Here is a 15,545-nt window from a genome sequence, read left to right on the forward strand (position 1 = left end):
CTAAAAGGAGACCGGCCCGAGCCTGTCCGAAATCCACTCACGCGCAATGGCAAGTTATCTACAGTTCTGTCGCTATCAGCAGATGTCGCCAGCATGCTCCGAAGCCGCGCGCTCGCTTGCCCTAGACAAGCCTGACGCGCACTGTACCTACAAGGTGCTACAGGATTGGACAATGTTCAAGATTAGAGTTCAAACGAGTTTACGTTTCGGTTCCTTGCAATAACATGCTTGACATCCGACGTTATCGTTGGCTGGGCATTGTCAGTGTCTCAGTAATTGGCCTAGTGCGCTTCTTCCATGTTTTTTGTGGTAAAATGCGTGCAATGAGCCTACCAGCACGGCTTGAAATCGTAACAATCACTAGCCGCGGCGTACGCAGTGGATGAATGCCCTCCGCGTCACTGGAGCTGTTCAAATATGTGCGCTTTTCCCCCACCTTTGGAGGTTTTCAGGCTCGTGCCTGTATCGTAAGAGGCGTGTTCACACCAGGCCAAGGGTTGGCTGATCCGGTACTGTAACTCGAAGCAGTCGGTGCTTATGGCAACATTCCTCCAACGAGAACTCGCCAGCGCGTCAGTGTCAGTCTACAGGCGTTTTGCGAACTCTCTCGTGAAGAAATGAACTTACAACGCAAAAACAGCGAACGCAGTATAAAAAACATTGCCCAAAAACAAATAAATCAACTTAAAAAATGCAATCATACGCTATCGGGGTTTTTAACTTGCGAACTGCAAAACAATATGGCCAGTGCTCTAGGCAACTCCGCCATAATCCAGCGCTGCCAGGGGCGGAACTATAAAGTACATAATCTATAGCCAGTTTACATTTTTGTTTAGTTTTAGCATTCCAAGCAGCTTAGATAACTATTTCTTAAATGTCGCTCTTGCAGTAAGCGTCACCCAAATTTCCACTAATTTCTGATCGCTCGCAACGGCATTCCTTACGCGGAAAAACGTTCGCAGATTTCTGGTCGTGCTGCTCACCGCTGCGCTAGTTCACCCAACGAAAAAAGTGACCCGCCGCGGGGACTCATGGCTAAGGCGTTGTAGTTCTACTGCTGAGCATGAGGACGCGGGTTCGATTCTCCGCCACGGCGGCCGCTTTTCTCATTGAGGCGAAAACCAAAACCGCCCGTGTGTACGAGATTTCGAGGCATGTGAAAGATCCCCAGGTGGTCAAAATTAACCCGAAGGCCTCCAGTACGGTGCGCCTCATCGCCTGCGTTGCGTCGGCGCGTCGAACCCTACAATCAATGAATAAAAAATTACTTCCCGCACATTAGCGTTACGCAGTGCGATACACATTCACTTTATTTTAATTCATTAGTACCTTTATTACCTTCGCGGAGTCTTCTGCTGCCTTAAAATGGCCTTAGATTTTTCTGCTAGCGTACCAGTGAGCGAAGCGTTGTATGTGCGCTTGTGTGAAGCTACTTGCACTTAGAGCTCGATACAGTCTACAAATGCACAAACTAAAGGCACATTCTTCCAGGCACAAACACCTCGTGGCTTAGTTTCAGCTTAGCGGACGAATTGCCACGTCCCCCCGGTGGCCCGACGACTAAACGCTGGGCCGACTGATTTTGTGGGAGGGTCGGCGAGCCTGCAGTTGCGCAGTTAAGCCAAGCCTTCTCGTTTTGACGTCGCACAAAACATTACAGGAAATCGGCAAAGAGGTTGCGGAGAGGAGGACAGCATTTTAGAATAGATTTTTCTACTGAATAAAGTCACGTAAACGCGAGCGAGAGTCCTCGAAACATGCCTTAGTCTCCACGCTAGAATTTGCGGGAGTTATACCACAATGTTTACCAACCACTTCAGTGTCCCTGTAAGTGAGGGCATCGTAGTTGTTACATGTTTTTGAGGAAGTTACGTCTCTTGAATACCCACACTACTACCCTGTTCTTGACCAAATAAGTGCATCAGAATAAGTATGGAAATAATTGTAAGCTTGTGATACCCAGGTCATTCATCACATTGGAACAAACCGGTCGACTTCAAAAGAATAGACCGATGCATACCTGTGCACATAAATATTCACCATGTACAAATGTGATATCCTGAATGATTTTGCCACAATACCTTGTTTTGAAAATTATTTTCAACAGTCAGTTTGACATTGTGTGTTTTGCAGTGAGACCTGCACGAACTGCCTTTGTTGTCTATATGGTGAAGTTTGACAGCTCACTACATGTCGCCTTTAAAGAACTTGAACAAGTTGTCTATTGTGTACAGCGGAGCAGGTATAGACTGTTATTCGAAATAGTTAGCCGAAGAAATTCCTAGTTAGGGAAACTAATTCATCTATGTTTTTTATTCTTGCTTTCGAGGTGGCTGAACAGAGTCTGCCTGTATGCAATAGTCCACCACGCGCTTTACGCGAAGGCCGTGCTTTTTTTTGAGACTTCAGCAGGGCACATTAAAATCGCGAGTGTAAAGCATTACTACGAGCGCATGTCCTCCTTCGTCGTTGTCTAATCTTGGTCTATTGCCGCTTTACACAGCTATGGTGGCAAAATATTTACAAGAATCGCAAATATCCAGGGTGTCGTCTTCGATAAGCCCTTCTCACACAAGCGTATTCCCAAGACATGCCTGATGTCCTTAGGCTAAAACAGGCTGCATGCCCAACTGATAAATCCCCGGGCACGAACAGAACCACGCAGTCTGCAATAACTGCGGGCATAGATGCGAAGCTGTGCCCAAAATTTAAAATGCAGGTTCTGTGCCATTAGAATGATTTTAAAATCAAAGTGTACGCGGCTTCTTTTTGGACTGAATCTCTTATAATGCTTGTGCCACTTGCGCTTTAACAGTTGCAACATGCTGATAGGACAAGTAAATTCTACACAGATATTCTATGCATAATTACTGCGCGAACGGTAGGTTTGAAGTCTTGGGATTTTTATGGCAATCGTTGGCATTTTTCTGTTTGGTGTCAAACTCTAGGTGGGGAGTCGGCAAATAAAACTTAGTGCCCTTCCACTCTGTGAAGAAGGAAGGCCAGCGAAGCTGAAGGCAGTCGGCGGATTGCACGAAATAAAACATTTGGTTGTATTTTGGGATTGAGGATACTTCCCAGTTAATTTGCTGAATTAAACTTGGAAAGAGTCAAGCCAAATTCCAGCCGCCAAACATGGGGCTGTCTTTTTCCTTCCGTTGCTGTAGGAATCCTAATGTCTCTGGAAAACACCGATCCCATTCGCTCGACCATGGGGGAACCGGGACAGGTCACATACGGCCGTTTGATGTCCACGTTTATACATCCCTGCAGCACAACGGTCATAGACTCAGTGAAGAAATAAAGCCCATAGCTGCGGGTGCACGTGCTCCCCTCCCACCACTCCCCTTCTTTTACCACGCATCAAGCGGCAACGGGTGATCTGCGTGTGCTTAATGGGAAAGCCGCCGGCGAAAATGTCCCGCTCTGAAAGCCCTTCAAGCTGAACAAGAAATATTGGCTCACGTCGGAGCTGCAAGCGGGAAGGTTGCTCTTCATCCGGGAGGAATTTAAGCGGGCAGGTTGCTGTTCATACGGGAGGAATTGGCAGCTACCGATGAGCTGGAACTTGCGGTGGTAACGGCGGCAGCAGCAGTTTTTTGCTGTTTTCTTGCCCATTTGCGCTTCTGTGCGGTCTGACGCTCCTTCAATTCCCGCTCTTCTTCCTCTGGACAAATAACATGCGTGCGTCCTATAGCGAGCTAAAACCTCGAAGGACTCCAGCTTTATTCTAGCGGAGAAAAATCTGGTTGCCGTTTCCTTGCCGCACCGTAGGCATCTTAGTGACAGGGTAAGCCACCAACCCAAACCCAAACCGCTCGACTACGGAGAACAGCTGACCGGTGGCATTGAGCCGTGAGACGCCCACGTTTCAACCTCCACCAGCACGACGGGTGCGCCATCGGTACGGACATAAAGCCTAGCTCCACATCAACACCCCCTCTTTCCACGCGCAACCCGTGCACGCACAAACCGGCAACTGGTGATGGGCATGTGCTTAAGTGCGAAATACACTAGCGAAAGCGTCGTTTCGGAAAGCCTTTCAAGCTGAAGACAAATTACGGGCTCACATTCGCGTTCCAAGGGAGACAGTTCTCTACATCCGGGCGGGATTCGCTACTGCTACATCAGGTGGAATTTTAGGCGGAACGGTAGCGGCTACGCGTTCCGTGGCAGCGGTTTTCCGGGGTTTTGATGCCTATTCGAGCCTGTGTTGCTTCTCCGCAAGCACCTGGTAACGGCGCTACCGCCGTTGTCAGCCCATTGCGCAACTTGTGAAAGAGGCATCGGTGGTGGCGAGGGGGAGCATAGAAGGGGCGCCAAGTCGAGGGGCTTCCCCGGAATGAAAACTGCCGGGGTAAGACATATACTGCTTCGGCGTGAAATAACTCGTAGGCTATACACACCTTCGCTGTTTGTAAACAAACATGAATGCGCCGAACGGTTCGCCCCAGAATATTTCCGGTGCGGCACTTCCGGTAATGGTTTCTAATGGTCGCGGCCGTCGCGGCGGTGTTTGCCTAGTGTGTTTGAGTTTGTCGCGGCATTATTTCTGGCGCATTCCTTAAGATGTGTTTAGAGCGATGTCTAGCGACTCCATGCCTACTACTGTGACAACACTATTAACAAATTCGTAATAATGAACACCACTTTTTCACACAAAAAGGGGTGTGTACGGTACGCCATTTCACATAAACGGAACCTACGCTTTATCACACGTATTTTAAGCTGCCTAAAACGGGCTAGTTGACACACTCAAACGTTTGGCACACAACATCATGATAAATGGCTTTTTACTGCGCCTGTGTCACAATGGGTAGTTTTGATAGAGATCGGCGCCGATCGGAATCGGTCGCGATCTAAGGTGTTCAGTTCAGTGTGACTGAGATAACAAAACGTACTCATTATGTGATGACGTCAGGTGCGGCTGAGTTACGAGGACAACTATGGTTTACTGACGAGTGCACTATTCATGAATCTAACTTTCAAGTTAACCCGCCTACATGTAGTCCGCGCTCACACCGAAAGGTAAATTAGCTGGATTGCGACGATTGCCATTGGCGGCAACACGACAAACTACGAGTCAGTTGCTCGCACCGATTAAAACCCACTCGCAGGCGTCGCGCTCACAAAAAGCAAATGTAACGGCGCTACTGTAATTAGCAACAAAACGTGGGCAACGCGACGTACGCTGTGCGGCAATTCGTGCGGAGCGCGGCTACTTTGGTGTCACCGCGGTTACTGTTATGGGTGGAACACGACGGCGTCCGACGTGTTCTTTGTAATTTGGGACATTAGACTAACGTCTGAGCATTGCCTCTGTTCAACTGAAGCACACGTTGGGCTTTACTTCCCTTTGATGAAGTGGGCAGAACAAATCTGCGCGCTATTTGTGGATGTCCAGTTTTTCCGCTTGATCGCTGCAAGCCAGGCGCCCCTTCTGCCTTCATATCTCGGGAAACAGAACGTTCTGGCTTCCGATAGCAAATTTGTTCAGGAACGCAGACTGCATCCCGGCACAACACAGCAGTGTCCGAGTCGCGAGCGTTTCATCGGAATAATTTTATCCGCCGAAAACATCGAAATACAAGCAGCTGCCGCCACCAACACAGGCTGAAACCACGGTAAAACAATGTAAACAGGAAGCTTTCTAGGGCACGTTTCCGGTGAACGCACAATGTTGCCAGAGAACGGCGAGCACTGGCGAAACCGTGTATACTCCGTGAAAACACACGTGAGCGATTAAAGGGACACTGAAGTGAATTTGTCAAGCTCCCGTTTTTGCGTGCACTGCGTAGACTGGCTCAAATTAGCCCACTTTTCATCGTTTATCCGGTTGACAAATCGGTAATTATTTTACAAAGCACAAAGAAGAAAAACTACCATGCGCGGTTTGCGGCGGCCGCACCAACTAAGCTGTGACGTTGGGAAGAGGACGCACCGTGAGTGGACGATGCCCAAGGTTAGCAATGAAACAAGTTTCGGTTTCGGTTTTGGTTCTGTAAAACAACATGTTTGACATCCGATGGCGTCGTTGGATGGGCATTCTAAAAATGTCGTGTCAAATCACGCGCCATCAGCCGCAAAAGGTTCGCACGACATCCGACAGATGGCGACGAGTGTACTGGCCTGTAGGAAGACGCAGTGAAACATCCCCCTCGCGAGGGGCACGATCAAATGCAGATCATTTCCGGGGGCGCACGACGTTAAGTAGTTTGCGTTAAGTAATGTTGTCGCACTTGTGGCAACTGCTGACGAGAGAGCGCTCGTCAGCAGTAATTTCAATGAGTCAACAATATAAGGCGCGTTCGTAGCGTCCCGTTCTGTGTCGGCTTTGTGGCGCAGTGGGTAGAACACCATGTAGATTGCGTTCCGCCCGCAAGGGTCGAGGGATCGAAACCTGGCGCCGGATAGTATTTTATATATAGTGTCGGGGGAGGGGTGCGGACAACGACGGTGCGGACTACGACGGGACAACGCGGGTGACATCGTGAGTTACTGAAATGCTCTGAACCTAATATCCCAGTAATCGTAGTACCGCCCTTCTGCCATGTTGTCGGCTGTAAAATGCATAAGATAAGCCTCCCAGGACGGCTTGGATTGATTGATTGATAGGGTTTAACGCGCCGACGCAACGCAGGCGATGAGGCGCGCCGTAGTGGAGGGCTCCGGATTAATTTTGACCACCTGGGGATCTTTAACGTGCGCCGAAATCTCGAACACAAGGGCGTTTTTTCTTTTCGCCTCCATCAGAAAAGCGGCCGCCGCGGCCGGGAATCGAACCCGCGACCTTGTGCTCAGCGGCGCAACTCCCAGGACGGCTTGGAATCGTAGCATTCACTAGCCGAGGCCTACGCAGAGCATGAACGCCCTCCGCTTCCCGCCGACGCTCAAATGCCCTGCGTTTTTCCCCCATATTTGGAGCTTGCCTCACACCTGCCTGTATCGTAAAAAGCGTGTTCGCACCAGGCCAAGGGTCTGTTGATTCTGGCCTGCCACTGCCCGCAAGCAGTCGGTGCTTATGGCAACAGCACGCCAACGAGAACTCGCTAGCGCGCCAGTGCCAGCCTGCGCGCGTTCTGTGAACTAGTTCGTGGAGCAATGAATGGTACGGCCCCCAAAAAAAGGTGAACTCAGTATAGAAAACATCGGGGGTAAACGAAAAAGTTAACTTATAAAACCAAAGCACCAGCCCGCGGGGAATCGAACTTGTGACTTGCAAAACACTTGCGATGACATACCAAGCGCTTCAAACCATTCTGCCAGAGGCGAGCGGTGCCGATCTTGGAATAATAAAGTAATAATGTTTAAGCAGTTTACACTTTTATTTAGTTTTAGCATTCTAAGCAGCTTAGGTGACTATTTGTTGTTTTGCGCTCATGCTGTAAGCATCCCCCAAGTTTCCACTATCTCATGTCTAGCAATTGCATTTCTTAGACGGAAAAGCGTTCGCAGATGCGTAGTCGTGCTGCTGGCCACTGTGCTTGTTCGCCCAGCGCAAAAAAGGGCTTCCCGCACCCTAGTTTTACGCTGTACGGTAAAAATATCAGTTGATTTTATTTTCTTAGTACCTACATTGACTTCGCTGACTCTTCTCCCGCCTTCAAGAGGCCTTAAATTTTCCTGCTGGCGTAGCAATCAGTGAAGCGTCGCATGCGTGCTTGTGCAGCGCTTGTGTGAAGCGACCTTGACTTGGAGCTAGATACAGTGTACAAACAAACCATGTAAAGAAAGGCACATTCTTCCATTCACAAACGTGTCCTGGGGCCCAATTCTCCAAAACGACGGGCCGTCGCTTTGAAACGACGGGGTAGCGCCATTGAAATGTATGTGTTCTGGGGTTGGGGCCGTCGCTTTGAGGTGCTCAGCGAGAAGTATGAGCTGCAAGAAAAGCACTGTGGCAAGGACGCGAAGCGACAAGTGAAATGACGGAGGGCAGTGGGCGTCGCTTCGCGTCCTTGCTACACTACTTTTCTTGCAGCTCATACTTCTCGCTGAGCACCTCAAAGCGACGGCCCCAACCCCAGAACACATACATTTCAATGGCGCTACCCCGTCGTTTCAAAGCGACGCCAGTTTTAAATGCGAATGCATTTATTAGTCAGGGGTTGTCTTGCGTCCATCGAGCGGCGTGCGCCTGCATTCCTCCAGCGCGAGCGCACGTGAGCGCGCGCCTCGTAGTTGTGCCTTCGTCGTCATCGTCGTCGTAAATGCGAATGCATTTGTTAGTCGGGGGTTGTCGTGCTCCGTCGGCGTGCGCCCGCAGGTGTTATCTCTCCGCGCTCAATGCCGAACGCATGCGCTTGAAGAGAGCTGTACTAGTTTGCTCGAAGCGGCAAGGACGGCGAGTACTGCGGTGTTAGTCTCGTGTCTAACGCGTATGGGAACTTGATATCGCACGCCGTTGCCACGTCTCCCGTTCGAGACACGTCTCCGTACAAGGACTTGTACACCCTTGCCTCGCCCAACATCGCTCGAGACGCCGTTGCCACGCAGCTGGACGCGGCTATGGAAAGTGTGCGCTTGTCCTCCCAACCCTCTGACCCCATAGTCTTGGTTGGCGACTTCAACGTTGACGTGCGCAAGAAGAGTGGCGAGTGGCTGGTCGAGTACATGCAGACCAGGCACTCTATGCATTGTCTCTCGGCCGGCTTGGACACGTGCCCCACTACCATTCACGGGAGTTGCATTGATCTGGTCTTTACGCCAAACTGTGACGCGCGTATGCTTCTCAAAGACCCTTCGACCGTGCACTTTAGCGATCACAAGACAGTGATTGTGGCCGTCAGGTACAACGATAACACAAACAGGTGCTGATGAATAAATGATTACGTTCACACTCTTGTCATTAATTACGCCATTACTCGCAACACACTCATCGGTGCACCCAATGCATTCGCATTTCTGCACGATTCCCTTCGGGGAGGTGCGGGGGAATTTTTTTTAGAGAATTCTACCCCTGGCTTCGTTTCAACTGAGCGAACGAATTGCGACGACCCGTCGGCGGCCGGCGGACGTAACGCTGGGCCGACTGATTCTGTCTGAAGGCCGGGGAGCCGTGCAGTAGCGCAGCCAATTGCGACCTCGGCTCCTCCCGACGTCACACGAAAACGCCACAGAAAATGGACGAGCGTAAAGAGAGGAGGACAGCATCTTCGAAATAATTTTTCTACTAAATAAAATCGCGTAAACGCGCCTAGAGTGGTCGAAACATGGCTTGGGGACTCCGGACTACAATTTGCGCTAGTAATCCCGCAATGTTTACATATCACTTCAGTGTCCCTTTAATAACATGGCTGCCCTCGCACGGCGGCCGCCGGCTCGCTGCTCCACGGCCGGACTCGACTCTCCTCCTCCCGCGGGCGAAAGGAGCGTCGAGTCCGGCCGTGTCTGCTCCTGCTGGTTCCTGGCTGGCACGCTGGCCGCGTGTTTACTTCCGCCGCGCTAGTGAAGCCATGTTACGCCAGGTGGCCAGATGGCCTCGACTGGCACAGACCCCAGTGAGCAGCAAGTGAGAACAAATCGTTTATTGATATCCGCAAGTTTACAGAGGCCAGGACATCATTTCATTTCGATAGCTGCAATTGTACGTCGCTTTCGTGACATTTTTTTCCATAACAACTCGTTCACTTGCGCTGAGATTTCGAACGAAGGGCACGTTGCTTACGATATTCTTCCGCCCGTAGCGGAGTGCGTAACACTCATCTTCTGTTGGAAGAATCAAATATTCTGGCCTCGACAGCTGTCTTCCGATGCGAAATTTCCCACATTTGTCGCTCCATAAGCACTCAATTCGCGTGTTTTGCCAGTCCTCTCAACAAATGATGGACGCAAAAGCACATAACAGCAATAACTGTCACGAAACCAGTGCTCCGCACACATAGAAACTGTGGGCCGTTGCAGCGGTTTCAATTTGAATTGGCGGCTTTGTGGTTGCGAATTCAGAAGCGAGGTGGTGCACCAGTCGGCTGTCCGTAAAGAGTTGCGTACATTTTTGCTCAACGGATGTTTGATGCGGAACTTGTTAATAATACTTTTAAGCAACACATTGTAAGCGAACTTAGTTGGCTCTCTGAGTCACGGCATGAATGTTTTGTATTCTCTACCAAAAATAACCTTTCGGTTGCGCCGTCTGGTGGACTTGATTGTCGAAAACTGCGCTGTAGGTTGGTCACGTGGGGCGTGATTGAAACCAGGGAACGTCCAAGCTTGAGAGGCCTGGCGTACCTCCAATGGGGGATTGAGACGAACCTCTTTCGCGCCTCCTGGAAGGTGATGTTTTCCGTGACTTTGATGTTGATGATTTTCTTTTCAAGTTTGAATGACTCGCAGACTCGCGAATACGCACCGTGCGGTCCTTGGCAGTTAACGCAAAGCAATCGATTCGAGAGACAATTATCAGAGGGATGACCTTGTTGCGCACACTTGGCGCATTTTAGTTGCCCCCGACACGAGTTGGTACCAAGCCCGAACCGCTTGCACTTGTAACTGCGCCGCGGATTCGGGATGTACGTTCGGACGGAGCACCGGATGAATCCTGCATTGTTATGGTCCGAAAGAGTTGAATGGTCGAATGTGAGGATGATGTGCGTGGTAGGTATGTCTTTATTATCGATGATGATGGTTGGATGTTAATGGCGCAAGGTCAACTGGGGCAAAGAGCGCCAAAACAGTGATTAAATATGATAGGTGAGAATGTAGACACTAAAATGAGTAAGCAAGAACAAAAGTAAAATCAATAAAAGACAATGAGGATGGCTGGTGTACAAGGCCAGGTTGTGGTGGTGCATGGCATGAAATAAGGCTTTAAAAAACTACGCGTGATAGGAAATGAGATGTATAAATTTGATGTCACTGAGAAACTTAAAAGTGCGTTGCACAGGAATCACGTGATTGTCCGCTAGAAAGAGTGCTGGGTGTATTGGAATAGGTTGTCTGTAGAGTTGAGGGAAGTGCTTGCTGCTTGTTGTCTGGAGGTCTTTGCGTGTAATGAGGATGTGAAGTACGGATAGGCGCTCCCCATACCTGCTACACAGGGGTCTTGGAGATCCAGTGAGCAGATGGGAGTGTGTCGCGTGTGTGTGGCCTATCCGTAATCTAGCTAGGGCAACTTCGATGAATCTGTTGTGTGAGTCACTAGTGTATTGTCCTAAGTGTGGCTTTATTATGTGTAACTTGTTGCCTGTCTGTGTATTTCATTCGGCTTGCGATGTTTTGCGAAGGTGTTGTCGGATGTGTGGCTTGAGGTCAGTGTAGGGTATTGTTGTTATGTCCACTGTGTTTGCAAGTGCAGCAGCGGCGGCCATTTGATCGGCGGTCTCATTCCCCGCGATTCCAGCATGGCCTGGAACGCAGCACAGGATTAGTTGAAAATTCTTTGCATATATAGACATTATGAAATTAAAGACAACATTGACAATGTGCTTTTTCCTGGGTCTGTGTGAAGACAATGCACGCACAACGCTCAAAGAGTCTGTGAAGATGACGGACTTAGGAATTTGTTTTTTAAGAATGGGCTGAACGATGAGTAAAATGCCATATGCTTCTGCAGAGAAGATAGTGTTGTGTATACTCATGGTTCTGCAAGCATTAAAGTTGGGACCATGAGTGGCGCACGACACTGTAGTTGAAATTTTCGAGGCATCGCTATAGAATTCGGCACATTTATATTTATCCTGAAGCGACAAGGAATGCTGCAGAATCGCAGCTCTCGGAACCCTGTTTTTATTTATTTACATAAAAGAAACATCACAACAAACAGGCAGCAGTTGCCATGGTGGTATTACGTCAGAAAATGATGATGATGTACAGACATCTAAAAACCCAACGAAAATACCTGAAGCTTCCGCTCTCACCCTCAGAGAGTAGGGCAAAGGAACAGATGGACGATTTGAGAATAGCTGGGTTGTAGATGTACCGTTGAGGACAGGTTTAAAAGGATGGTTATTGAATGATGAGACCATAAAAGCATATAATAAATCTATGTACATTCGTTGATGTTCCAGGCACCATTTGTTACTTTCAGCGTACAGACTCTGGGCCGGGCTAGTGCGGAACCAGCCACACGCAAGGCGCTGGCCCAAATGGAGCATTGGGTCAAGCATTTTTAGTGCTGTTTTTGATGCCGACCCATACACTACACTACTGTAGTCTAGCCGAGACCCGACTAAGGCGGTAAAGACGCGAAGGAGGAGTTCTTTGTCTGCACCATAGGACTGGTGGGAGAGGACTTTGAGAATGTTTAGTGTTTTCAGGCATTTGTTTAAGTTGTTTGATATGCGGAATGAACGTGAGTTTTTCATCAAATCTGACACCTAAAAACTTGTGCTCCTTTTTTACAGGGATAGAAGCGCGATGAAGGGTAATCTCAGGGTCTGCCTTAATCCCGCGCTTGCGGGAGAACACAACACAAGTACTTTTTCCAGGGTTCAGTTTAAAACCGTTTGTGTCCGCCCAGCCAGCAAGTTGGTTCACCCCAAGCTGGACTTGGCGTTCACAAACTGAAAAGTTACAGGACTTAAAAGATATTTGAACGTCATCTACATATATAGAACAGGAAATGGTTGGTGGCAATGCCTTCCGAAGTGAGTTCATCTTAACAATAAAGAGTGTGCAGCTCAAGACGCCGCCTTGAGAGGCGCCATTTTCCTGCACGTATAAATTCGAAAGAGCACTGCCAACCCTCACTCGAAAGGTCCTTTCCGACATGTTGCTGCTGAGCGTGTTCAGCATGTTCCCGTAAACACCAAACGACTTGAGGTCACACAAGATGCCGTACCGCCAGGCCGTGTAATAGGCCTTCTTCATATCGAAGAAGACTATTATACAATAGTGCTTATGAATGAAGGCATCTTTTAGATATGTTTCCAATGCAAGCAGTTCATCATTGGTGGATCTCCCAGCCCTGAAGCCAGCCTGGCAGCTGTCGAGAAGACCATTGTACTCTAAGAAGTACATGAGTCTCCTCTTGATCATCTTCTCGAACAGCTTACACAGGCAGCTTGTGAGGGCGATGGGACGATAACTTGCGGGAGAGGAAGGGTCCTTCCCCTCTTTCAGAAATGCCACTACGCTGGCCTCCCTCCATGACGCTGGGAGGTGCCCCGAAAGAAATATTTTGTTGTAGAGGTGAAGGAGGGTTTCAAGTGTGTCTGTGTGCAAGTGTTGAATCATAGTGTATGTAATGTTGTGTTGCGCCTGGAGCTGAAGGTTTACAAGTACTAAGTGCGATCTTCAGCTCATGCAGTGAGAAGGGGGTGTTATAAAATGAGGTAGACTTATTACTGTCTCGCAAGGACTTCTTCTCACAGGATGTTTTCTGTTTTATGAAAGTGTTGGCGTAGTGCGCTCAACTGGACACATGTTGGAAGTGTTGTGCGAGTGTGTTAGCCTGGTCTTCCAGTGTGTCCCCTGTTGTACTAACCAGAGGCAGGCTGTGTGTCTGTTGTCCTTTTAGTTTACGTATTCGTATCCATACTTTTCGCGTGTCAGTGTACGAGTTGATGGAAGTGATGAAGGTGCGCGAACTCTCCCTTTTCGCCTCACGACGCACTATCTTCCCAAAAGCCTTTGCCCGCTTAAAAGAAATGACGTTATCTGACGTGGGGTACTGGGGAAGGACACCCCACGCCTTGTTCTGGCCCTCTCGCGCCCGCCTTCAGTACTCATTCCACCACGGCCTCATTTGGTTGCGCGGTGCGCTAGAGGCGTGGGGAATGGACTTTTCGTCAGCGTCGAGGATGTGCGCCGTGATGAGTTGGGATGCTTCCTCCACGTGTAGGTGTTCTATGGTTGTGTGGTGTAGTTTAGATGTTTCTGTGAAAATACTGATATGATTTTCCTATTATGGCTTCAAGATATTTTGCAATCAAGAAGACTGACTGAGATGCAAGAGGGTGGGTAGGATTGAAGGATTCCATGACAAGAAATCGAGAAAAATGACCCGGTTCAGGAAAGGTTAACGACGGCAATGGAGGAAAGGATACTTCGGTGCGGCCCCTTTTCAGGGACCGATCACGGTGGGGGGGGGGTTGGAAATACCATACGGCGTAGTATAAAAGCAGGGAGACGGGGGTACTTTCTCCTTTGACCTTACCCTGGTAGTCAAAGAGGTCCCGGAGCTCCCTGCCGGGTAGACAGGCAGGCAGTCCGCCGGCCGGAGCTTGACCAAGGCTCCGACGGCCACCGTTTATGGCTTCTACCCTTCACCGTTCAGCACCTCGCCACGGTTGGACACGACTTATGCTCGGGGTCCGCGGTGTCGCTGCTAACCGTCACCATGGATACTGAAGGTGCCCCGTGCGGGGATGTCTTTATTATCTCGTCTTATGGATATTCGCCTGAAAGCCATCACACCCTGATTTCTCAGGCCTTCTAGAAGATTGGCTTCCATCTCGTTTGTCAGATCTGGCTCCGAGATCACGCCCTGCGAGATATTGAGGCTGCGGTGGAGGGTTACCTTGATGCCCAGATCGGCAATACGAGTCTGGCTCAGGAGATTTTTGGCCTGTTGCTGGGTGGTGACTTCTACCAGCAGCTCTCCAGTTCTTTGCTTTTTGTCTTTGTAGTGATCCTTCTATGAATTTCGAAATCAGAAACACGGACATTGAGGCAACTGGCTTGTCTTTTCCAAGGGATTCGATAATCGAGAATCGGGGATAGTTACCAGGTTTCGGGAGAGTGAAAGTTGGAAGGGCTGGGTACGCAACATCGGTGCGGCCCCTTTTCAGGGACCGATCAGGTTTACGGGGGGGGGGGGGGCGGGGGCGGAGTTGATTTATCCATGCGGCATTGGAAAAAAAAGAGGACGGGGGGTACTTCTATCTCAAACCTTACCCTGAAGGCTTGAGAGGTCCCGGAGCTCCCTGCCTTGTAAACAGAAAGCCAATCCGCCGGAGCTTGATCTGGGCTCCGATGGCCACAGTTTGAGGTTTCTACCCTTCACCTTAAAACTCATTACCATGGTCGGTAACCGCATGAGTATGGGGGCTCGGGGACCGTGGTGTGGCCAACACCGTCACCAAGATTGATCAAGTTGCCCGGTGCGGAGATACGTAACGATTGAAATTATTTTCCACATTACTGTTATACTGAACTTGTGCAATATAGGTGAATCACGATGCGCGGTTTTCTTAAATGCTCTGTGAAATATCTCTTACATAAGGTTCGCCAAGCGCTGTATAAAGAATTTGGTACAAATATGCAAGATCATCATCATCATCATCATCACCACCAGCCTATCTGCGCCCACTAAAAGACACAGTCCTCTCCCATTATTCTCCAATTACCCCGGTCCTGTGCTAACTGCGACCAATTTATCCCCGAAAACTTCTTGATCTCATCTGCCCATGTAACGCTATGCCGTCCCCTGCAACTCTTGCCTTCTCTAGGGATTCACTCTGTTACCCTTAAGGACCAACGGATATCTTGCCTTCGCATTACATGCCCTGCCCTCGTCCATTGCTTTTTCTTAGTTTCTACTAAGGTGTCCTTCACACGCGTTTGTTCCCTGACTCACTCCGCTGTCTTCTTGTCTGTTAATGTTA

At 49.4% G+C, this 15,545-nt stretch overlaps 1 protein-coding gene across 1 annotated transcript in view; it reads left to right on the forward strand.

Annotated features, from left to right (window-relative positions):
• Nucleotides 1-15,545, forward strand: part of LOC144175832 (nose resistant to fluoxetine protein 6-like) — a 421,837-nt gene that overhangs the window by 168,407 nt on the left and 237,885 nt on the right. The window lies entirely within an intron of this gene.

Source organism: Haemaphysalis longicornis, unplaced genomic scaffold (genome assembly GCF_048455015.1).
Source record: "Haemaphysalis longicornis isolate Haplotype H1 unplaced genomic scaffold, Haemaphysalis longicornis Haplotype H1 scaffold_1, whole genome shotgun sequence".
NCBI lineage: Eukaryota > Metazoa > Arthropoda > Arachnida > Ixodida > Ixodidae > Haemaphysalis > Haemaphysalis longicornis.